A 27,536-nucleotide genomic window follows, 5' to 3' on the forward strand; every position below is an offset into this window, starting at 1 on the left:
TCATGATGGCCAATTTTAACAGTTAAAGTGAAGTATTCCTAATCCCTGGTTTACTAGTTAAAAATTGCTCTTTTGCTGATAACTCAAAGTCTTGATTTTCACTTACAGTGAATACTAAAGATTTTAACTTAAAAAATTTACAAATTTTTAATATGTAAAGTACAGCAATCAAATCAGTAGGACAAATACTATAAATGATTGTTTTCCTTTAGAATCTACCCATAGCAGATAAGAAATGTGTATATTTCCCTTCCCTTTGCATTCACTTATACCTGTTTTGAACCAAAGTCAAAGAAATAAAAAAGAAGGATCATGGCCTCATGGCCAACATCAATGGGGAAAATTGGCCTTATTATTCTCAAAATGGACCCAATGGACCCTTGAAATAGCAGTGTCTCTTTTGATTATATAATATTCTGTATAGACAAAAATGGGCACTGAGAACTAACATATTTTAAGAACCAAAATTTTCAAAATCACTTTTTTGCAAACTGTAGCTATTTTTTACAACAAATTATATGAAATCATAAGGTGTTAAAGCTGTACAATGCATTAGAAATCAAACCAATCCCTCAGAAGTATAGAAGCCTTAAAATATTAATCATATATATGTATATAAATATATTCTATATAATGTCTAATATACAGAGAACAAGTATTAGCCTCATATAAGTGATTTTGATCTATGGACAATATGATTATTATTTTATTCATTATCTTAATACCTAAAAATTTTTGAAACAGGAAGATCAGTCAGCTGCTTACAGTTAATGATCAATAAATAATTAAATTTAAAACTAATGAGCAATTTGGTAGACTTTATAAATTATTATTTTTAATGTTAGATTTAGCTAATAATTATTGAGACAATGTAGAAGTACAGTTAAAGTGAATTCTGGTATCAGATTGTTTTATTTAAATTCTAACTCAACCACTTACTAACTTATATGGCAGTTTTCTGACCTATAAACTGGAAAGACTAGTAGAAATTTACACATATCTCTGGTATGAAAGTTAAAAGAAATAATATGTAGAAGGCATTTAGACAAGTGCTTAAAAAAATCTTCAGCTAATATCATACTTGATGATGAACAAATGAACACTTTCTTCCTAAGACAAACTGAGGGTTGCTGGGGGGAGGGGGTTTGGGAGAAGGGGGTGAGATTATGGACATTGGGGAGGGTATGTGCTTTGGTGAGTGCTGTGAAGTGTGTAAACCTGGTGATTCACAGACCTGTACCCCTGGGGATAAAAATATATGTTTATAAAAAATAAAAAATTAAAAAAAAAAAGATCAAGACGGAGATATTTTCTCTCACCACTTCTTTTCAACATGGTACTGGTAATTTTAATCTGGGAAATTAGTGAAAAGAAAGAAATAAAAGGCATTTCTATTAGAAAAGAATATGTGAAACTTTATTTACACATGACCTCCTATATAAAAAATCCTAAGGAATCTATTAAAAAAAATGATAGAACTAAGAAATGATTGTATCAAGGCTGTAGGAAGCAAGTTCCATATCCAAATTTCAAATTCATTTTTATATACTAACAGTAAATAATCCAAAAATAAAATTGAAAAACAATTCCCTTTATAATTATTTATTTAAAAAAACCCCTCAAATCTTTATAATTCAACTTAACAGAGGAAGTACAAGACTTGTGGCTTAAAAACTATAAAACATTGCTGAGAGAAATTAAAGAAAAACCTAAATAAACATAGAGAGACATACTATTTTCATGGCTTGGAAATCATAATATTGTTAACAAGGCAATAGTCTCAAAATTGCTCTGTAGATTCAGTGCAATCTCTATCACCCAATAACTATTTTGTATAAATTGAAATGTTTGTTCTGAATTCATATAGAAATGCAAAGGACTCAGAGTAGCCCAAGTAGTTTTGGAAAAGAATAACACTGTTGGAAAACTTAACACTTTACAATTTCAAAACTCACTACAATGCAACAGTAATATATGGTGTTGGTAAAAGGATAGAAAGGTGCCAAGATCATTCAATGGAAGGACTGTGTTTTCAACAAATAGTGTTGGGACAACTGGGCATTCATTTGCAAAGCAATAAACTTTAATCTTTACCTCACACCATATAAAAAGTTGTCAAAATGCATCATAGATCAAACTAAAACCATAAGACTTCTAAAAAGAAAACTGAAAATTTTCATGGTCTTGTGTTAGGCAAAATGTTATTAAGTATGACACTAAAACACATAAAAATTGATTAATTGAACTTTATTAAAATTCAAATTATTTATGCAACAAAGGTTAACATTTAAAAAATAAATAAGACACAGGCAACAGACTGGGAGAAAGTATTTGTAAAACATTTATATATTAAAAGACCTGTTTCCAGAATATGCAAAGAACTCCTACAACTAACAAGAAGACAAAAAAATCCAATTTTAATAATGGAAAAATTATTTCAATAGATATATTTATAAAAGATCTGGAAATGGCCAATATACACATGGAAAAAGCCAAGAAGCATGTGCATATGCTAAATATCATTAGACACTGGGGAAATGCAAATAAAAACCACAATGAGCTATCACTTCACAGTGACTGGTCTGGGCATGATCACAAAGACAGATTGTAACAAGTAGCTAGTGGGAAGGTTAAGACTGCAGCCATTCTATAAAACAGTTCCATGGTTTCCCAAAATGTTAAATACAGGGTTAACACATGACAGTGCAATTCTACATTGAGTTATTTAGTTAAGAGGGATTAAAAATATATCCACACAAAGACCTATATGTCAATGTTTTTGGCAGCCTTATTTATAATATCTAAAAAATGGAAACAATTCAATATCCATCAGCTGCTGAGTGAAGAAACAAATGGGTTATATCCAAACAACAGAATACGATGTGAAAGAAAGAAGTACCAAGACATGTTACAACATTGCATTAGCCTTGAAAACATTATGTTAAGTAAAAGGAACTAAAATTTAAAATTTAAAAAGGAGGAAAACAAGAGATAACTTATTTATTTATTTTTTTTAATTTTTTTACTATTCCTGCCCAGAAGTATCCTGCAAATCTCAGAAAATGTCCATCCACCTAGAGACCAAGGTCAGGATGAAGGAAATTACTAGCAACCTTAGCCAGGTGATACTTTGGTAGCATTATATAATTTTCTCTTATTTTATACTCACCAATCAGCTTATTACTTACCACAGCTTTGACTGATTACAACAGCTGATTACAACAGCACTGCTAAAGAAAACATTATCTACTCTGATCTCTTTCTCATTTTAAACTAGAAAATTGGGATCCTAGGTTTCATTTGTGGCTTTTATGATTTCAAGTTATTGTAAATCTGGTCACCTGTGCTTGAAATATTTAAATAACAAAACAAAACAAACAGACAAAATAACCCTTACCTCTGGTTCTTTAAAGCTGGTATTTAGCTTCTAGATTGGGATGAATTCACAATGTACTTGCCATTTTGTGGTATCTGAGTGAAAAGTCAGCCTTCCCCACCTGCTATTCCTTTGCCTTCTGTGCACTGGATGTCTTGGAGCTAAAACATTTTTAAAAGGTCATCTTCATACAATTTCATGTAATTTTCAGAAAACCTGAGTTTTGATTCTGTTTTCCAAATTCCACTTCGTTCCATTGTGTTGAGTACACCTCTATCTCTTTGTGATTCATGGAAAAGGAAAAGGGATGCTGAACTGAGAATCAAGAAACTCGGGTCTCTTTGTCATAGCTCAGAAAATAACTTGACTGTAACACACACTTTGTGGATCTTAATGACTATATCATTAAAATGAAAAATCAGATTAATCAGTGATTCCCAAAATTGTCAGGACACCAGATTTTCCATGAGAGCTTTAAGAACACAGGTAGATAGACAGATAGTAGATAGATAGATAGATGATAGATAGATGATTGATAGATAATAATGATGGATGATAGATTATGATAATAGATAATTGATAGACATAAATAGATGATTGATCTTTATTTATATTTATTTATCTATCTATCCTTATCTCTATCTACAGATAATATACAGATGATAAATATAGATGCACAGACATAGACATTAGACATAATAGATAGTTTTTACCATTACCAAGGCACACTTAATAGAAACTATGGGAATTGGGTCCAGGGATCTGTATTTAAAAGAGCATCCCAGTGGCTTCTTATGCTTAGCGATATCTGAGAAGGTGGACTTGGTGATTTCTTAGATCCCTTCAGTTCTTATATATATTTTTCTCTTTTTGCTTTATTGGTTTTATCTAAAAACTGTTTTTAGGTTGGACTTATAAAGGACTTGGCCTTTCATTGACTTCTTTTCCTTTTACAAACCTGTTCCCTCTTGATTCCTATCATTAATAGGGGATATAAAACAAATCACTAGGTGAGCCTCACATTCCAAATTCTAATCTTTCCTCTTTTGCTGATGTAGGGGTCCTTACCTAAGCTTTTCTCCCCATTTAAATTACCTTAATGACCCTTCAGGATGTCCTCCTGCTTGCACAATTAACAGACTGCAGCTGTACAAAATGCTGACATGGGGATTCTACTGTAGTATCATATAGAACACACACATAACTCCAGTTCTGCTTTATTAAACTGCTTGCCAATCAGATTATAAGTTTTGCTTCAAGGCCTTTCAGTCTGCCAAGCTCTTCTGAATCTATTTTCTCTGATGTGTCGGCACCTATCACAGCTCAGGTGGCTGGACAGCCAGCGGATGCTGATTTGTGTGCCAAAGACCTATAGACAAGTCTATCCTCTGGATTGTATATGTTCACCAACAGGGGGATACATACCAGTGAAAATTCAAAGGTAATCCCAAAGCCTCCTGTTAATCAAGAATTGCAAAATACCTGCCTACCAAACCAACACGGCTCATTTGCATATTATCCCTTATAATCACTTTATTAACTCCTGTCTACCCTCTGGTATGGTGGAGGTGCTAATGAGCAGTGAAATGAGTTGGGCTTAGGAAGTACAAGACATCAGGAAACATGATAATTAGTCCCTAAATAATGGAATTTGGGAAGGGGTTACATTGCCATACTCTTTTCTTACTGCCCTTGCTTTACTTCTAATTGAAGATGGTCAAGATCTTCAGTTGCATTCAATAAACATTCATCTAACACCTGCTGTTGGCCAGAACTGGGCTCAGGGCTGACCAGTTACACAGGGAAGTAAAATATATTGTACATTCTGTACCCTAAGGGGCCAGTCAATGCAATAACGACAGTAAGACCCACAAACTAATGATTATAATCTAAGATATAATACAGACATTTCTCAGTTCCACTGCCTCCTTTTTTGGGGGAGGGGGAGTGGCTAGGATACTACAAAGCAAGTTATATAAGCACATCTCCTTACAAGTGTTTGAAATCTAAGAATGTCAGTAAAGTCTCAACAGCATAGCCAAAATAGAATGGTTTCATTGGCAACTTTTGTTCACAGTACAGTCACATCAGCTGTATTAATAGATAGATAGGCAGGTGGTTAGATGATACATGATAGATAAACAGATAGATGCATAGATAGATGATGGATGATAAATAGACACATATAGATAGATGATTGATAGATGGATAAATTCTAATAGATACCTCTATATGCAGATAATAGATAAAGATACATAGATATAGCCATTGACATACAGATACCTGTTACCATCACCATAAAACAGGGACCTGTTTTAAAAGAGATTCACAGTTATTTTTTATGCTTTGCCAAGTCGGAGAAGTTCTGGACTTGATGATGTCTTAGATTTCTTCAGCTCTTAAATTCTGTTGTTCACACCTGGAATAATGGCATAATAATTATGCATTCAGGAACTCAGAGAGATTTTGGTGCCTAAAAATGATAATCAGTGGTTTTTCCTTTGGGTTTGTTGATATCTATAGAACCAGAATCTCCAGACCCAGAGGTACGCCTCTAAGTTCTGAAAAAGTTGTAAAATGTGTTTCTTCTGCAATGAATGTGCATTCTGTTCGTAAAAGTGATAGCTCAACACCAAATGTAATAATAGAAAAACAAAAGAGATTATGAGTTTTCATGCAGAAAGTTTACCACTCGCATATATTAAAAAGTGAAGAGAGCTTAGCCAGAGGTTCTTCTGAAACAGCAAACAAGTAAGGTTTTTAAAAACATGGATGCTTTTAATGCTACCATAAGACATTTGTAGGACAGTAGTGATTAACTCTATTAATAACTCATGTAATGATGTTTTAAATTAATTACCTCAAATGTATCACCAAAAATGCTAATATTCAAAAGTATGCCACAACATCAAGAAACAAAGCAGAAAAGAGAACTCCTGCAGGGGGACATATATGGAAGACATACATGTGAACAACTATGTTAAAATGATTTTTTAAAATAAAGTAAATATAATAATAAATATTCCCATCCTAAAACTGGCCTATAAGAATGCCTGTTTGAACTAGGTCTTGACTCAAAACAAAACAAAACAAAAATACAGCAATTATTATGTGTGTGTTTCTTGGTGCCCTGGATTTACAAGGGTGTCTTTCCACGGAAAATGTGCTTGTACTATTCACAGCATTGGAAAATCAGAACTTTACCCACACCAGGAATCTTGACAGAGCTTCAGAAAGTCTTGTAGCATCCATTACAAAGTTTTGTCAATATTCAATACTACTTGCTTTTAATTGTAGGAACTCTACTGTGTTTCTTACTTCTGCAATTCAAAGGTATTTACCGGTGTCTATTTCTCACACCAGGAGTAATGTATCAAAATTTGCATCTGTAATATTGTGGTATGGTTCCTGGCACAGAGCTCCTAAAACTCTTGTAATTTCCTGAGTGATAGGAGCATCTTTTGTTCTATTTGGTTTAGTCCCCAATTCCTTACATAAGAACTTATAAGATTCTTGGAATCTCTGGGATGACAACAGTGTCTTTTGTATGCTAATGAGATGACTGGTGATCAGCCCCCCTAGACAGCTTCAGGATGGGGACTTCTCATCAGATTTGCAAACTGTAACTTTCAGCTTCACTCCTGACCTCTGGGGAGTTGCAAGGGGCTGGAGACTGTAGTAATCACCAATGGCTAAGGTTATTTAATGAATCCTGCCTGTATAATGAAAACCCATACACTATGGGGTTCAAATAACTTCTAGGTCAGTGAACACACTGAATTGTTTGGAGTGTGCACCCAGAGAGAACAAGGAAGTCCTTCACCCATTCCTGCCTCCATACCTTGCTTTATGAATCCCTTCTGTTTAGCTTTTCCCAAATTGTATCCACCTAACAAACCAGTAAATGCACATACACTTTTCCTGAGCCCTCTGAGCCATTCTAGCAAACTGTCAAATCCAAGGAGATGGTCATGGGAACCTCTGATTTACTACTGGTTGTTCAGAAATATAAGAGGCCTGAGACTTGTCTTTGGTGTTAGAAGTGGGGACACACTTGTGGTCTGAGTCCTTATTCTGTGGAGTCTGCATTGATTCTGGGTAGCTTGTATCATAATTGAACTTAATTGTGGGATACCCACTTGGTATCTGGAGAGTTGAAAAATTGATTGGCACAAGAAAAAACTCTTACATTTGGTGTTGGAAGTATTCTGTGAGTAGAAAGAAATAGTAGCATCCTCTTTAGAATTGTTTTGAGAATACTTCATTCTAACCAGGTACCACTTACTTGTCTAGCTATTCCTCTGCTAAGCATAATCTGTATCACACATTAAGAGGAAACCATGAGTATGAATTCATTTCTCCAAGCTATGTAGACAAAATATTTTCTCTTGGGCAGTCTTGGAGAAGTCACCAAGATGACTTCATTACTTATTTTAGAAAAATGTGTTGAGTGTCTGATTTATTTGAGGAGTATCTCCCATGATTGGGATGCCATGATGGACAAGATAAACAATGGCTTTGGTCTCAAAAGCTTAGGATCTGTTGAGTAGAGCCATCCATCTTGTGCCAAACAATCTCCATTCTCAAAGTCTTGGGATTGTGGATGTCCATGAACTCTTTTTTTTTTTTTTTTGGCTCTGGGTAATCCATTAATTCTCCTTAGTACACTCTCCTTCATAAAGCATGCCTGTCCTCTCTCCTACCCTCATACTGCTGCCAAGTATTTTCCTAGCAGCTTCATTGCAAAATATTTTTCAGTTCTCCACCTGTAGTATACACCAATTCGTTGGCACCCATGGAGCTGGAATCTACATTGTATATAAACAAGGAAATCAAGACAGGAGCTGAAGACGAGATGCTCATTTCCATGTCAGATGTCTATTATATATACCCAACTGATCCACTAAAAACAAAGCTGCCCTTTTGATGAACACACAACATATCCAGAGAAAGCAGATTTCAGTTTGTTTGTTTTTTTGTTTAATTATAGTACTCATTAGAAACAGTTTCTTTAATGTCTTCCCAGAGTTTCATGAAAATGAAGATGCAATCATTATTTTATATGTAATTTCTTCATACAGTATAACTGAAGATAGTGCTTATGATTTTCAAACTTAAGAATTCCTATTTAATTGGCTTTTCCATGCACTCAGATCACAGAACTTTTCCTAACTAACTATAGTTATATATGCCAAGGAAAAATTTCTTCATATAGACATTAGAAAGAAATTATCTTTGGAAGAATCCTTCACAGAGGAAGAACAACCCTATTGCCATGGGACTGTGTTCCAGTGGCATTTATCCCTTGAGTTCCTGACCTTTAGTCATGGTCCTTGCTTCTCTGCATCAGCCCAATACATCTTTCCAGCTGAGCAAGGGAGATCTGCTTTGCATGTTCTACTCTGGGACTGAATGATTTCGTGTGTAGGCTGAGGATTACCACATAGGTCTCTATGCATCCAAAGCGATAGTGTGTTTTCAGAACAGTGTAAAATACTTTCAGTGTTAACTTGAATTGGAAAACACAGAACAAATAAAAATTATTTGGATATTTGCATACATGACTCATATCTTCCTTTGTTTACTTTGTTGTCTTTTTTTGTTGTTGCTCTGTTTGTTTGTTTTTTTTAAGTCAAACTTCCTATATGTTGATTTTCTGGCTTTGAGGGGTTAGAAGTGGAGAATTTTGCTTCACTGTGCAAATCCATGTAGAGACTAGAGACCGACACACTCTTTGTAGTCTACATTGAACCCCACAGGACATTTAAATTGTGAAAAGCAAACCTGGATCACTTTACCTTGACAACTATAAATGACTGGGTTGAAGAACAAAGGACATCATTCTATATTGACAGACAGGGGATAGGAAAATAAGTAAGAAAAACAGGAGAAAGTCCTGAAAAAAAGAACCTTTCAGTTCTAGAAGGAAAGACACTTTATTAATGTTCCTCTCCTAGCATGATCAGAGTACCTTCTAACCCTACTCTTGAGTGGTCATATGTACACACGACATTGAACATATCTTGCTCCCTGATGGATGCATTTCTCAGCATCATGCAAATTGAATGTTGGGTATTCCCTGAAACCAGGATTTCTCTTTTAAAAGACAGCAGTTCTGATGCGTAAAGCTCAGAAAGTTCTGCTGAGATTGATGGTTCAGCTCAGAACTCTGACATTTGGATTAAAGCCATACAGAAATGAATCTTGTATTTGACATTTAAAAGGGAGGCTTTTCTACTGCTTCTTGTTTTCTAAATCACACCAAAAGGAACTGCTATGACAGAATGGGCTGAGAAATCCCTCCCATTCATTTCTGTATTTTCCCACACAACGGCCAATGAATTGAGGCTCAGAGTCATTACATACTTGGCGTCACAGCAACATACAATCTAGTGAAGCAGTTCACAAATACTAACAATTGTTACCCCCCCCATTTTTTTTAATAAAGAGAATAGCAGAATTTGATTTGCCAACCACATCCACTGGGATCTTTAAGAAAGCACAACATTTGAAATGGCTTTTTTCCTTCTTGCTGAAGATGTGTGCCTCTCTGATTCTTTTTGAGAAACAGGGCAAGAAGTAGATTGGCATGAACTGCTACAATCTGAGTGTTGAAAAGAGAATTTCAATGAGTCTAATAAAATTCCTCATGTAAATAAAACATTTAGAGTCTTTACTCTGAAATGAAGCAATATATCAGCTTGATAGTTGTATTTATAAATCCCCACAAGTTCAAGATCAATTAATATTTAACTCCAACATGTTTATCAGATATAATAAGATGATTCTCTCTCAGCATTTTAGAATGGGAAACTTTGACATCGTTTTCTATAAAAGTTAGGGGCACTTGAAAGGACAAAATATGCTTTTCCAATGCCATGGACTTGAGTTTTCAATAATGATGAATGGATTAGAGAATGCCTTTAAAGTATAGTCATTTATCTCTGTCTAGGTTATTCAAGACAATTCTTGTTGTACTTCTAAATGCTTCAATTTATATCTCTTCTTTCCTGAAGTCATGGCTACAATTAAGTCATTAGTAAAATTGTCATTGTGATATTCTTTGTCAAAGCCTCCTGAAATACGATGATACAGAATACGTGCATTTTATCACCTAAAGAACCTAAAATAAACCATCACATCTTCTGAACCTACACGTATTTATTTAAAAAGTGTATTTGAAATTGGAGCTGTAGTCGAAAAGGCTGATTCTATGTTTAACATACCTTTAAGGCAATTAGATTAAAATAAATAGGTAAAATATAATCATCTAGTGGCTTTCTCTCAGGTTCAAGTCAAATTTTATGATTTGAACCCTCTTTGCCAGCTCCTTGAATCTATGCAGTAGCTCTTCATCCACACCATTTTCCCTGTGTCCTCAAGTCATGCCAAACTTATCCTTTCATTTCATGAGAAGGAAGAAGACCTACTGTCCTAAAGCACTTTTGATTTTTTAGAAATAAAACTCTTTTTTCTCCTAGATAAATGTTGCTGGGTTGTGTGTTTATGTTAGGGTCGTAAATGCTCTGGATGCAAACTGTGAACACAATTCTTACACAACTCATTTCAGTTACTCATACTTTTGTATGCTGCCACCTCCTTAAATATGTAGCTCTTTTCCACAGAAAAGAACATAACTTTACTAGAGTATTTATTACAGTCAGTACATACGGGTCATTATGTTAGGTGCTGGGTACTCGGAGGAGGCAAATGACACAATCCCTTGTCCACAGAGCTCACAACTAAACCATCATGGGAAATAAGTGCAGACTTCTTTCCAGAGTGAAGGAAGAGACGTAAGCAGAGTATCTATAGGGACACATAGTCCGACCTGCTCACTCTGCTTGGATATTAGTGAAAGATCTCGGAACAGGTCAGATATGAACTCATTCTGAAGGATATGTAGAAGTGAAGTATTTGGGGATGGTGGTTAGGGCAGGGGCCCCACAAAAAAAGAAAGAGAAAGAATGAAATATCAAGACTGCAGTACTATCTAGCACGTCCTGGGAGGTAAGAGTGCATCTGTATTCCTGTGAGAAGACCAAGATTGAGAGAGAGGACAGGAATTGTTGCTGAATGAAAGACCTTTCATGCCAAGTGAGGAAGAAGAATTAGGAGACTGTTGTGCAGTCCAGTGGCCACAGGGATGGCAAAGGAGGATCTGAGAGATATTAGGAAGAGTGAAACCACATTTTTTTATTTATCTGTATTGTGTTTATTGCTATAAAAATCTACACACTTTAATTTCACAATGCCACTTTTTTCACATGGAAGAGATATATGGTCCCTCTTTAAGATGTTATTACTTTCTTTTGTCTTTTGATTTATTTATTTATTTATTTATATTTTTTCTTTTTATTTTTTATTAACATATAATGTATAGTTAGCCCCAGGGGCATAGATGTGTGAATCATCAGGCTTATACTCCCCATAGCACATAACCTCCCCAATGTCCTTAACCCAACCACCCTCTCCCTATTCCCCTCTCCCTGGCAACCCTCAGTTTGTTTTGTGAGATTAAGTCTCTTATGGGGGGCGCCTGAGTGGCTCAGTGGGTTAAGCCTCTGCCTTCGGTTCAGGTCATGGTCTCAGGGTTCTCATCGGCCTCTCAGCTCGGCAAGGAGCCTGCTTCCCCCTCCCCCTCTGCCTACCTCTCTACCTACTTGTGATCTCTCTCTCTCTGTCAAATAAATAAATAAAATCTTAAAAAAAAAAAAAAAGTCTCTTATGGTTTGTCTCCCTCCCGATCCCATATTGTTTCATTTTTTCCTTCCCTATCCCCAAACCCCCCATGTTGCCTCTCAAATTCCTCATATCAGGGAGATCATATGATAATTCTCTTTCTCTGATTGACTTATTTTGCTAAGCATAATACCCTCTAGTTCCATCCACATTGTTGCAAATGGCAAGATTTCATTTCTTTTGATGGTTGCATAATATTCCATTGCATATATATACCACATCTTCTTTATCTGTTCATCTGTTGATGGACATCAAGGTTCTTTTCATAGTTTGGCTAAGAATCCACATAAATTTATCATAGATCTAATTTGGACCTTCACAGAGAATAAATCAAGATTTATGCCTACCAGTAGTCTTCCTTGGGCATCTCAGTGGATGTATAGGACATTCAATAAGGTGAAAAGAATTTGGGGGCAGAGCATAGGGTGGAGTGATCAGTTTAACTGCTCCACGTTGAATTTGAGCCAAGACCTTCACATGGAGACATTCAGTGCATTGAATTTATGGGTCTGAAGCTCAGAAGAAAGACTTAGAGGTTTAGAATGAGAGGCACTATGGGCGCCTGGGTGGTTCAGTCAGTTAAGCCTCGGACTCTTGATTTCAGCTCAGGTCATGATCTTAGGGTTGTGAGATTGAGTGCCATAGGGGACTCCACCAGGGAGTCCACTTGGGATTCTCTTTCCCTTGTCCTCTACCCCTACCAAGCCCCACCCCACCATTTACACACACACTCTCTCTGGAATAAATAAATAAATATTAAAAAAAAAAAAAAGAATGAGACACACTGTTTTAAGCTAGAGATAAAATAAGATTTCCAAGACTAATGTGTAGCTAAATGCTGAGAAGACTGAGCTCAGAAATCTGTGGAGGGGTCACCTGGGTGGCTCAGTTGGTTAAGCAACTGCCTTCGGCTCAGGTCATGATCCTGGAGTCCTGGGACTGAGTTCCACATCAGGCTCCTGCTCCATGGGGAATCTGCTTCCTCCTCTGACCTTCTCCTCTCTCATTCTCTCTCTCACTCTCTCTCTGAAATAAATAAATAAAATCTTTTTAAAAAAAATCTGTGGAACATATATTGTGAAGGTGATGGTGAAAGCTGCTCTATGACTGGCTAGAAATAAAAGAGCAACCAGAAGAAACTGAGTCAGGAAGGAAGGAAGGACGGAAGGAAGGAATGAAAGAAGAAAGGAAGAAAAAGGAGCGGAAGGAGAAGGAAAGGGGGAGAGACAAGCATGTGCCAACACTCTGCTTCTTGCAAGCCCCAGAAATCAACTATGTCTATTAAAAATACATAAATTAAGTTGTATATGTCATGAGGATATATAATTAAATATAGAAATCAAACTAAATACATGCATCCATCCATCCATACATACATACATACATCACATGGAAAGCAAACAAAATTTACTTTATGGGAGAAACAGAGTACCCTCCATATCATTGATTTCTCATCATATACAGAGCCTATATTCTACTGAACTTTAGTTCTGTGGCCTGGTAAAGGCTCTTTGCTTTTATTTCACTGTTGGGAGCTCTCAGATGTAAGCCTGTGTTTCATTTCTCCCCAGTAAAAGAAATGCAGTGATTTAATCCTGCACCTATCTTTGGAAGAAAATCTTTGTTTGCTAAAACTGAAAAAAGAAAGTACCAAAGGAATATTAGCTTTACTCTATCTGCATCTTTCTTATATAAAGTCACCCTTTTCCCCTTGTTCTTTGCCCTTGTCTTTTAATTATTCAAGAGGCATTGTTTTCCAAGGAAAAAAGAAATCCCAAAATACTAGGCACGAGTATTTTCCCTGAAGCCTTCATTATACCATTCAGGAGAAAAAGTAAAGTGTTCATCCATTAAACTGTTGTTCTCCAGAGATCTTTAGTGAGGATTTTGCCTTTCTTGACTACCATTCTCAGTGGCCCTTCACCAGTACCCCATCAATGAGATCCATCAATGCATAAATAAAACCCTCTTCTTATGAAAATCATCGGTCACAAATTAATGTCACCCATCAATAACCTGTACAAAATCAAAACACCAAAAAAAAAAAAAAACCCCAAAAGGATTAGCTTATTTTTCTGAAATCGGATGAAGAGTGAAACAAAACTGACCAATGATGAGAGGCTATGCATACTGAAATATATTGTAGAGATAGGAATTGTCACTTGTCTTAGGAATTCCATGGGGCTACGTAATTTTGCACGTAAGAGACATCTTTCATCTCAAAAGGTTTTTCTTTAATAATAAAGCAAAATTATATAATGGTTAGCACATTAACAATAGTTTTCCCATAGCACACAGGTAGATATTTTATTGACCCAGGAAAGTAACAAGTGGCTTGTTCTCATGTTTAAAGCGCCCTGGGATCATTAACTTTCATCTTGTCAACCATCAAAGATGAGTACTTGGCTAAATGATTAAAGATACAATTTAATTCAGCCCTGCAATTAGTGGAGCCAGTCTTGCAATTAGTGGAACACCTCTTTAAATATTGTAGGACCTGGTGACTATATTGATAATGATGGGTTGAGCTCATAAAATGAGGAGCAAATCAATATTTTAACACATATCTTCTCTGATCTGCATAATATCCACTCTCTGCTCAGTTTTCTGTTTATCACCTCCTCATCAAGTGCTAAATTTAACAACTATGTATGTCTACTGTGCTCAACATTTCTCTCTTAAAGAAGAAAGAGGAGACCCTGAGAACAAGGATGTATTTCAGAAAGCTGTGAGACATGGGCACACAAGGCACCACTCAAAGAGAAAGGGAGGGGGAATGGGATGCCTCCCCTCTAAATATTCTGTGAAATAAGACAGAAAATTCTTGGCTCGCATTTAGACAGAAAAGTAACCTCAGCCACTGTGGTATCTGACAAGAGATGCTGTTACTGCATGTTCTCCTGGGTCCACAGCTGAAGGCAGAACTCTCAGAAGCACACATAAAAAATAAAGTAGCTATAAACACCCTCTTAGAAATATCTGCTTGCTTTATCTTTACTTTATCATGATCCTCCAAATGTGAGATGAAGCTTTGGGAAAGAACCTAGAAGGATTCTATATGCATTAGAGGGAATGTAACCATAAAACTTAGCCCAGTTTATTATAAATCCTATTTTTAAAACCTTAATAAAATCCATTAACATGTTCTAGGATTCCTTGAGCCAGCATCTTGCCCAATTTTCTTTCTTTCTTTCTTTTTTTTTTTTAAGATCTTTTATCTACTTACTTAAGAGAGAGAGAGAGATAGCAAGTGGCAAGGAAGAACAGAGGAGGGACAGGCAGACTGTTCTGAGTATGCAGCCCGATGCAGGACTCAATCCCATGACCCCTGAGATCATGACCTGAGCTGAAATCAAGAGTTGGAGGCTCAAACAACTGAGCCACCCATGTGCCTCACCCCTTTTTAAAAATGTGTTTGTTTATTAATTTTCCTTTAACACTTTGTTTTATCTTTCACCGACTGGAGTTCTTATCACACGTGCCCCAATATTAATCAACCTTGTTTAACATCGATCCGTACTTCTCAATCACTAAACTTATGTTACACTTATTTGAACATTTAAAAACCAAAGTTCAGAAAATAAATGATCAAATGATTAAGTGAGCAGTTCTGTTGTATTTCTGATTTCCAAATTTCGGATAAGATTCTATTAATTTTTGAAATAGAGGAAATAAAAGCTTACCCTTTCCTTGGCAATTTTGAATTTCTTGGACTATTATGGAAATCTTTAGGTGCCACTCAAAAAGAAGTTTTATTTAATTCATACACGATAATAAAACTTCAGAAAATCAGCCGCAGCAAAGACACAGCTATTTTAATTTGTTCATGTTGCCTTCTTGTTCTCATTCACTTTATTCATAACCACAGATTTTTAACCTGAAAGTTTAGCCTAATTTTTCTGTTTCTTTACACACTTCTAGACTACTGATTGCAGCAAGGTGAGTTCTCTGGAAGCAAACACTGAAAGTTTAAGGCATAAGATATTTATTACAGATTAGCACCTATACATTTAAGGGGAAGGAAGCAGCATTACATATGGCAAAGGCTAAACAGTGAAAGACCACCCATGACACCTGTTAGTTCTAACTAGTTAGTTCTAACTAAACAGGAAGCTCTGAAGTGAGTACCAGTTGCCTTACATTGAACGAAAATGGTTCAGGCTTTCTACTCCATCCTGCCTAGTCACAGGATTTGGGCTGCCTTAGGTAAAGCCTGGCTTTGGGGAAGATGGTTCTTTGAAGTTGAGGCAGACTATAAAAGGAGGGTCAACTGCTGGCTGCTTGCTGACTACACTTCCCAACGATGGCAATACAGCCATACGTCTACCACACTCATCATCTTTCCACTGCTTGCAACAGAAACCAAGGTCAAACTGGCTATACAATTCCATTGTATCAGGCCAGGTGTGGCTAAATTCAAGTGCCCCATTAACACCGGTAAGAATCTGTTTCTCCTTTTCTTTCCTTCTTGCATAGCATCTCCTCCGATACTGGGGAGGATGACTGCTGGCAGCGAACACAGCTGATCTAAGAGTCCTAGCACGTTTCCTGGGACTGATACTGATGAACCAAACGTTCACCCTATGACTTGAGGTACTGCAAGTGGCAAAGACTGGTTCAACACTGAAAAATTGAGATGTTGTTAACCTAAGGAAACAAAAGGGATTACTGAACAGAGGAAAGTCATAGGGGTTTACTTTCCTTGACAGTCATTGGTCTAAAGGGTGATCACCTGAGCCAAACTAGGCCAATTAGCTCTTTCTTCTTATAATTAGAAACTAAGAGAGGATATGGGCATTGAAGATTTTTGGATGGGAATGTGGCCTTTCAGAATTTTGTTTCTGGAGTTGCTTCTAAATCAATATTACCATGTTGCTTCTAAATCAATATTACCACTCTTTGAAAATCTTGATCTTTCAAGATCCTCTCTTGAAAAATGGGGGTAATAATAATGGTACCTAGAAACAGAAACTCTTATAATTAAAGAACTAGTCTATGCAAATCAGTTGGCACAAATTCCGACATTTTGTAAGTGACAGTAATATAAATTGTTATTTTTGTCATTAGTAGTGATAGTGGTAGTACTAGTAGTAGTGTTGTAGAACATCTATTAAACTAACATCTGCCGTGACCCAAGCAGCTTGCTATATACTATGGAGGATACCAACATAAATCAAACATAAATTCTGTGCTTAAGGAGAGTCTAGTCTGGTGTAAGAAATAATGTTTATTAGTTATATGCAGCATATTTTGTAGTCAGTTTTGATAAACACACTTTGAAAATTCTAGTTCCTATAGCTGGAATGTTTCATTATTTCATTATATATTAATAAATTGCCAATTATATATACATATATAATATGTTTATAACAAATTAAGATGAAATGAAATATTTTAACAATTTGAAAGGTTTTTAAAAAATATTTATTTAATATAAACCAAGTTTAGATGTATATGCCAACTTTCTGAACAGAGAAAAAGAATATTAAAATACAGTCATCACAATGGGAAACTATATTCCTGTTGCAAGTAATTTTAGCCATTTGTTAGTATCTGTTCCTGATTGAGTTCATTCAAAGTGTTATTCATAAGATTAGACAGAAGAAAATTCTTAATCTTAAATCTTAAATAAAATGTCTGTTTTCAAGTCATTTCTGCCCTACCTCTCCCTGGCTTTAAGTATACTAATTTGTTTTTCTTGATTATAAATGGCTTGGTTCACTGCCAAGATATGACTAGGCTGAATTTAACTGAGACTTCTCCAAGGCAGGGATTATATCTTACTCATCTGTGTTTGCTTAAACAGAGATCCCATGTATGTAAATGGACTTCATATATTCATAAAATGGATGAATAAACAAAAGAGCAATATACTTTTTTTTAAAGTGAAGCAATAATGCCTGTCAAGGTCATTAGGAATACCAGGTGTGGTCCCTGAACCACTATTTTTCTAAAAATTTTTGCAAGTGGTCTTTAATGAGATGAAGGATTTGTGCTAGAATATAAATCAACTATTTCATAGACTCACAGTTTTATTCAGCTATTTTTTTTTTTTACCAAGACTTTCCTATTAAAGGAAGCATTACAATGATTTATAGTCTTAGCTCATCACAGATCAGTACCAAACTTTTACTGACCTGCTATTTTAAGAAGCATTGTTAGAGTATCCATGGACTAAAGAACTAAAACTTGATATTACAAAGCAAATCTCAATGCAAAATTTTCTGTCTTTAGACTTGGGTGACCAGCTGAGTAGCTAGATATCATTATGAAAAAAATATTTAAAATAATTTTTTTCTCATTGCCTTCATTTTTATAGGGTACATATAGATTTTTTCCAGTTGATTTGTGAAGCTCTTTAATTGTTATGTTACTTATTATGTTTGTCCTATCCATCAACTACACTCTGAAAATTTAGAAGTAGATGTTGCAAGTTCTCATTCAAAACAAGCACTTTATTTTTTCAGTGTTATATAGAGCTTGGGGCTTTGGTCATTAAACCAGCTGAAACTTTAGCAGTAGGAAAGAGAAGACACTAAAACAGCATGGGACGGAGAAACTGGTTAACCTTTAGGGTCTGCCTCCAAGCAAGGAACATTCAAGTCCACATACTATATCCAAAAGCACATGAAAAGAATTGATGAACAATAGAGAGAAATCTACAGTAACTATAGATATGAATAGTTCCCCTTAGAACTGTGCAACACACAGACAGCATTTGTACAAAAACAGTACAACTTTAGGCATCCCCACTGCATTCTGGGCCATTGTAAATACCTAAGGAGTTCCAGTCAAAAGATTGAGCATAGTAGCAGTAGTATAGATGCTTGAAAATGTCAAGCATCGAGATAGGCATCCAGTTAAGGAATGAAAAACTTGTGGGAATAAAAATCACAGCATAAAGAACATAGTCAATCATATTGTAATAATCATGTATCAGACAGATGGTAGCTACTTTTGTGGTGAGGTAGCGTAACGCTATGTACCGCTATGTTGTATTTCTGAAACTAATGCAACATTCTGTGTACAAACAAACAAAAAACATTTTGTCAATTACACTCAATCGAATAAAATCATACAATAAATAGGTAAGACAGAGCAGTAATGCCTTGTCTTCAATTAAGTCTGTTGGACAGTCAGCCCATTACGGCAATAATATGAAAGCTAGGCTCCAACTCTCAGAAAATATCTGGATTTAAGAAGAAAGACAGTGTTCCACGGCTCTAGACAAACTGGCTGGGATTCTTGGCAAAACCCATGTCTATAAAGAATTAGTGGCCTAACCATAAGCAATATCAGGGATAATCTATAGGTCAGATGGACAAGGGATCATTGTACATACATCAGATGTTTAAAGAAATTGTAAGAGGGATGATACTCAAAATATATTTCATAATCAGTATGACAGCTTGTCAACCAATCAGAATAAATACTTACCATAGCTAGGAAAACAGATCTTGGAGGATCTTGCTATGCCAGGAGTTAAATGCCTAGTTTCTGGATCTTAGCAAAGTGTCAGGCCTTGGTTCCCAAACACAGCTGCATATTGCAACAGACATGATTTTTTTTTTTTGAATGGTGATAAATACTGAGTTCCATTCTTAGAAATTCCAATTTATTAGTCTAGGAGTGGTCCAGGTGTGGTGGTTTTAAAATCTATCCAGGTGATTCTAGTATGCGGCAGAGTGTGACAATCACTGATCCGGCATTCCAAAATGAGAAGACCACTAATGGAAGAACACGCACGTGGGCACACACGCACATGGGCACACACGCACATGGGCACACATGCACACAAATGTGTGAAAATTGGTTATCAATAAAATAGCTTGCTTCAGTTTTTATCATTTTCAAACATTTCCAGAAAAATGGATCATTGCTATGGTTTTGTATGCTCTAATTTTTCTTATTACTCTTAGTACCCCCTTATCACCATCTCAAAACCTCTCAACACCCACCACCTTTCAAGTTTTAGTCAATGTTAAATTTCTGCCACCTGCCTCTTATAATAGAGGCTAAATGCATTGCCTTATGGTTGACCCTTTATTCCACAAGAGAGTGAAGACATTTAATTGCTAGAAGTGTCACCACCATTTATGAAGTCATATTTTGCTTTCTTAAATATTTTTAGCCAGGAAAAAATCCTTTCAACAAGGATCTCCTCTCCTAGAAGAAATTATGCATGAAAATTTCCTTTTTCAAAGCTTTCATTGACACCTAAAATCTTGTTTGAAACTGCTATATACTAGAGAAGGTTGTGTTTCAAGTTTTATCTTGACTATATATAGAAATTAAAGGTGTGGACTAATTTTTGAATAAGCATGAAACATTTTTTTTTTAATGTGTTATGAAACGTACCTTTGAAACATCTTGCCAAAGGCTTTTCATCTTCTGGTTGTTGGACGAAAACATGGTCATCCCAAAGGGGTTAAAAAAAGAAAAAAAGAAAAAAATTCCAACTGTGTTCCACCTTATTCAGATTCACAATCATGTCCTAATGTAATTTGTCCTAATGCATTTTAGAGACAACCATTTATGATTCCCAGAGACATGTGGGAATAAATATGGTTGTAGGAAAATCCCCTGGGTGTTCTATATACTATATTTACCAGTTCATAAAAAAGCTAATTACATTTCTGAAAAGAAGGCTTTATGGATGCAATGTATATCCTAATGCAAAGATCCTACCCTGGCACCCCATAGTCACATGGCCCTTTTTGCTTGCTGTACACACACTGCATTTTGAATTGCAGTAATTTATTTTAGAATGAGGAGTGCACACATTACAGTATTAGCCTGATCACATATGTCAGTATTTGAGAGACAATCCTATTTTTAGTTGTTTTACTGGGGGAAAAAATAGGTAAACTTAGCAGAGTAATAAATTATCTTATAATAAAATAGAAACTGATTGGTCCCAGATTTTTTCCCCTGATGCCTATGAAGATAAATACATTAGGTGGCTTGTTAAAAGAAAAATAAACATTTTTTTAAAAAGCCCACCATATTTTTGTCTCTGAGAAACATGAAACTGTTATAGAGAATACTGCCAAGGGTAATGAATCTACAAGTTTATTTTGCAATGAAATCCTTTTTCATGGATTTTATTTTTCATTGCAAACATGTTTTTGCAAAAGCAATGTTTTCTATAAACAGAACTGGTAATAAATGACACACCACTAAAGCAAGCCAGAAATGTAAATAATCAAAGGATTCTTATTTACTTTTCTGCAGTGATCATGAAATCATACTGACCTAACATTTCATCATTTATTTATTTATTTTTCATCGGATGTATTTTTTTTTCCCCTTTATCTCTCGTGCACTTTGATGTTCATTGGTTCCTAAATGAGCTCCACTTGGCTCTTCCCAGCCAAAGGTGCCATATCTTTTTAATTTAATTAATGATGTAGTTTCATAAGCCACACTGCACATCCAAGGATGTAGTAAGACAAGTATTGTTGATCACTGTTTGTAGAGAGAATGACCTCTGAAGATCTCTGTAAATCAAATCTTCCTTAAAAAAATACCAGATATCATAAATTAACTGATTGATGAATTTGATTTGAAGTAAAACAAAATAAGAGCTAACTCTAAATAATATATCTCTGTGTATTTGACCAAGCTTCTCTATGCCATGACTAGAGGTAAAAGTGACCATTTTTTTTAATGACGGACCTTAACTTTGGTCTTAACATTAGGGCTTAAATTTTAGGCCTCTGACCCCTCTAAACACTTGGTAAGTGAGCATTCTCTCCATCATGCCTCCCCACCCCCTGCATCCATCACCCAAGAAATACCTAAATTCTGCAACTCATATCCTTCCCCCCTCCTTCCTCCTCCCTCTCTGGAATCCCCAGTGACTTCTTGGGAAATAATTATGCCTGTAGCTCAGGGACCTAAAGTCATCACCAGGCTTAGGATGAAAAGATGCTGGAATGCAAACTGTAGCGCCAACCGTCAGAGATTCAGTGCAGATATTATGAAAAGGGAGTGCATTATAACAATTACTGAGTGGGCCTGATTTCTGCCAGCCTACAGGATACAGCAAAGAGGCCAAAGCATAAACACCACCTAGTATTACTCATAATGACTCATTGATGTTTGCTGTTTGGGACCCAAGGGAAGACTCGGCCCAAAGATCTGTGCTGTGGTAACAAAGCTTCCAGAAAAGCAAAACAATTCTCAAAGACTTTGGCTCTTCTTCAGTACGTGATCAACTTCACTCTGTGTCTCCCTTTAAAGTTTAAGGTTCCTAGAAGAAGCTCTGTGTAGAGAATCTGAATCATAAAATCCCGTGTAAAGTCATGGAGCGCTGTTAGAATGAACATTAGCTCCGTTGATTAGAGTCTGATGCAGCTGAGAATGAGGTTGACTGTGATTGTTGGATGGAATGCCAGCATCACGCTGTCACAGTCTATAACCCAAATCCCCACTAGCCACCTATTAATGTTTGCTTTTTATCACAGGGGCCAAATGAAATAGCACAGAATCATCCACATAACTTGAGCAACGAATCTGGGAGCTATAACAAGAGGAAGCTGTCACATCGGAAAGGTAGCATGCATATGATCATATATATGATCTATAGATATGATATGATATAAGATATGGTGAGAAAGAAAAGACACAAATTGTGAATTCTTTGGAAGAAAGTCCCAGTTTTCCCAGGCCTGTCCCCATCTACCTGAGACAGCTTGAGCTCATACATTTTTCCTGGGGTAATCATTAATTTCACCCTAAAATGCAAACCAGCTTAGACAAGGAATTATATAGTCATCCTTGTCTTTGTCCATCTGACATGACTCAAAAGTATCAGTAAGCAGATTTATTTTGAGGCTCCTTGATTCGTGTGCTACTTAAAGACTTGTTAGTTACATTATTTAAGCAAAAGAATGCAACATGTTCTATTGGATGATATCAATACACAGCAATGAGTGTGGATAATTGCATAAAGACTCATTAGTAAGAAGAGTCATGGATGATTTTAAAGATTTTATGTATTTATTTGACAGAGATCACAAGAAGGCAGAGAGGCAGGTGGGGGCAGTGGGAAGCAGGCTCCCTGCTGAGCAGAGAGCCCCATGTGGGGCTCAATCCCAGGACCCTGAGATCATGACCTGAGCCCAAGGCAGAGGTTTAACCCACTGAGCCACCCAGGCACCCCATCATTTAGGATTTTGTTCTTATTTTTAGTATATTTGTGGCAATTTTTTATAAGCTATACAAAATTCTTGGGAAAGGGGCCTTAAAAGTGAGACTTACAGAATTTAAAAAAATGTTAAATGATAAATGGGCTAAATTATTCCACTTGCTACAACACCTAACAGTCACACAGTGGAATGGAGATAACCAAAATTATCAGATGAACTGTCCCATGTCCCAGTTGGCAGCTTAAGGCACTGAATAATGGAATCCATTGAGTGCTAAATACATCAATTATCTATTTAATTTAGGACATTCATGGCCTGTTATAATTGTTCTGAATACTGGCAACTTCAACTTAGGAACAAAGTTGTAGTATTAGCTAATGTTATAAGTTAAAAGACAATTGTTTTTGGCTTTCTTTTCAATAATATTTTCTCATGCCAGACATAGGCATGCATTTTATTTGAGACGGTTCCCTTAAATAAGACATGTAAAGCCAGGCTGCTCCTGATTGCCAAGCATGATCATAACATGCCTTCTTCTCATTTATTACACTGAATCGATTGTTTAACTAGGTAAAATATTCATTGTAAGTGAAATTAGGGACAAATTTTGGGGAAACTTTCAGGGACAGAAACTGAAGCTGCAAGTAATTATGATAATCAACATCCCTGCTCATTACAGCAGTTAATAAACCATTTGAAGCAACACCAGAAAAGGTTGGCCTCTGCTTTCTAAAAATTCACATTAGGGCTCACTTGTCTGAATTACTCCAACAACTGTCTTGAAACCAGCTTTCTTGGTTTAATCTGAACAACTACACACATCTGTGCTTTGACCTCTCTCCATTAAAGTTATTTATTATTAAATAATATTAGGGCCATAGACCACTCAGATGCCCATGGTTTTTGTTTATTTGTTTGTTTTTTGTAATTTGCAAATGTGTTGGTAACCTGTTTACCACTTTGTCTTTTCACTTAAAGGATAAAATCACCAGAGAACTGAAGTGGCTCACGTTGATCCAATGCAATACTGTAAGGATTTATTTATTTATTTGAGAAAGAGATAGAGAGAGAGACACTTTAGTGTTTTAGAGTTGAACCCATAAGAGAAGTGACTAGGATTCAATTTTTTTTTCAATTATTTCGATTTTGAAACTTATAAGAAGCTGTCACAATGATTTCAAAAGTGTTTTCTCCAAAACAGTAACTGTAATCTTTGATACAACTGGGCCACTTAGAAGCATTATGAAATAAGTACAGAACTAGAAAATTAGGTCAGCTGAAGGGTCCAGCCGTGAAAATAAAACAGTGTGCATGGATATTCTCAAATATATCCTGGGATAATTTGCTACATGAAAGAGTCTTGTGAACTCAACCTAGAGTTGCCTAAGCACAAATTCATTTCACTTACTCCACATGGGTATGGACTAAGGCACGTTCAAAAAGGAGAAAAGATCCAGACTCTTCTCCAAAACACTACTGATACCAATTTGGCCAGTGAAGTCAATTGGGCACTGAATTTAGCAGGAAAAGAATTACTGAAATTTAGGAAAAAAAAAAAAACAAAAAACTGATCAATGAGGCCAAGTAAACTGACCGACCTCATGATCCCACAGACATTCAAATCCATGCGAGTGGTCATTCGTCATATAACTTTTGCAACTTGATTATATATCCAAATACATATACTCAGTTTTGATCATTCAAGCCTGAAACTTAGATTTTAAAATGCAAAATTTCTTTTCCTTTTGTACATAATCATCCTAATTCTCTCTTTCTCTCTCTCTCTCTCTCTTTTTTTTCTTTTGCTACATAGGCCCAGCATACCCTTATCAATAGAACATGATGTCCATTAATACCCATATTTCATTATTTATTTATTTATTTATTTATCATATGTTTATTAAGCATCTATTGTTTGCTATCCTCATTCTAGAGACTGAGGCTATAGTGATGAGCAGGACAAACAAAGACCCTGTACACTGAACGTTCAGTCAGGCTAGAAAAGTGGGTGGTGAAGCAAATAATAGCAATAATTTTAGTAAGGATTTTGATCATGAATTTCAACGTTGCACTAGAGCACAAAGAATCATTTCACTTAGTCTGAGGTAGGGGAGTTGGTAAGGAGGGAATGACATTAAAGACAGACTTGAAGGAAGGTACCAGGGAGTGCCAGTGGAACAGAGCAGTACCTAGACACAGCTCCTCAGTTAATGGTTCTTCCTACATAGGATGTCCTCTCCTCCCAGAGTTTCCTACAGTGCAGGGGTAACATAAGAAAGTAAACCTGGTTCCTCTAAGCCAGGTCCAGCCTTGATGTAAAGAAGCTAGCCTATAGTGTTGCTGTTGTTTGTAATCTCGTTAATCACAACACTTAAAAGTTCATACATTTCACATGGAAATCCCCAGTTTTGGTTTCTCTTCAGAAATCAGGAGCAGAGAAAACAGGGGGCTTGCCTTCCTGAGCCACAGTTAATCCTTTTCTACCAAATGCGAGCTCTCTGGTATACTATAGCCCCTGTCATCTTTTACCAATCCACAGTATGGAGACTGAGTGTCAAGTAACATTTTGTTTCTCACACATCAACTTTACTCACTTGGATCCCTTTTATAGCCACACTAGGCATTTCAACTTGTGACTGGGGCTTAAAGCTATTCTCGGTTTTGAGTTAAGGAAACATCTCATCTCTCACAGCCTTTTGGGTGTTCAATTAAGCTGGTCCTTCTTTACTACAGAGTGTATGTGTGTGGATGGAGTCCATGATATTTAACATTTAATTCACATTACTAATATATAGGAGACATCACCCTGGATATTTGCTAAGCAATTCTGTTTTTCTTGTCCATACCTTGGTGGCATACTTACATGCAATTTTGTTATTGTTCTCAATTGAACTGCACATAATTTGCTTCAACAAGACACATGCTCAAATATACAAAGTGTCAGTTTTAAGTAAAGGGATATGCATGAGCTATAATGAAAATGTGATTTTTAAAAGAATTCAAATCATACTCAAGCTTCACATATTTGTACTTTGTGAATGATCCTATCAAACCTGTCTGGGCAAACCAAATTCATTGAAGAATTTTTTGAGGCAGATAGCAGACACTGTCGCCCTTGGATATTCAAACAAACACTATAAAGGACAACACGGAAAGCACAATTTGGTGAAGGCATCTGGACAACACCTAGGGGTACATGCATATACAACAGAGAAAATAATAATATGGCAGGCTTAATGAACTCATTCACCATGCACTATACGCTTTAGTGTCTTTTTGTGAGCCCTTAAACTGTACATTAGACATTTGGAATTAAATGAGAATCATGGTGTGAGAGAAGAGGGATATTTCAAGTTTGTACTTTTTTCTTGATTGTTTAATAATAATTTTTTTAAAAAAGGGAATAAACAAGTGCTTATCTGAGGGAGAAAAACACTTTCTTCCTGGCTAAGATCAGGGAATTTCTCATACAAAATGGGTCCCTCTTAAGTATCAAAGAAGGTTTTTGACTTGATTTGAGTGCCAAGCATTACAAGCCATCAGGAAACTGAATGAGCAGCCAAGAGGAGTGAATTGGGGTTGAGGGGAAGGGGATGAGATGGGACCAGGCAGATCGTCTTTGTGGCAGAGTTCGGTTCAACAGAGGGAAGTTTTATCCTCAGAGCACTCAGGTAGGGGAGGGGAGAGAAGTGAAGCTGAGATGATGGGCCTTGACTTCTGTTCCTACCTCTTTTCTACGTTACTACAGAGCTGCAAAGTTAAGATCTGCAATTCCTGGGCTCTATTACAACAAGGGTTCTGGTAGTAATCAGGTTTCTCTATTTAGATATACCTTCAAAAGATCTGAAAAGTAAAGGTGAGACAGAGGCCATCTTCTTGATGTTGATTCTGACACCAAGAAAGATGATGGAACATGAATGTAGAAGATAGAACATGAATGTGGGGGCCCATTTGCAATGACCAGCTTCAGCATTGCCACGGCTTCCTGATCCCTGCCGGGCATCTGATTGATCTTAAACTTGAGGACTTCTAGAGCTGACTTCTTGTGTCTTGCTTGTCCATTCTCTCTATCTTTGTAAGCCCCTTTTTGTTTATAATACCTAGAGTGATCTCTATTTCCTGCATCATATTTAGACCAATAAAGTTCTATTTCTAGAGTTTGCAGACAACAGACGGAAATGATTCAGCTGAATAGTTGCCTACAGAGGAGTTAGGATGCTTTTGGTCATCCCTGGGAAAGATCTATCTATAAATAGCACAATCTA

The sequence above is a fragment of the Mustela nivalis genome (genome assembly GCF_964662115.1).
Source record: "Mustela nivalis genome assembly, chromosome: 5".
NCBI classification, from domain to species: Eukaryota; Metazoa; Chordata; class Mammalia; order Carnivora; family Mustelidae; genus Mustela; species Mustela nivalis.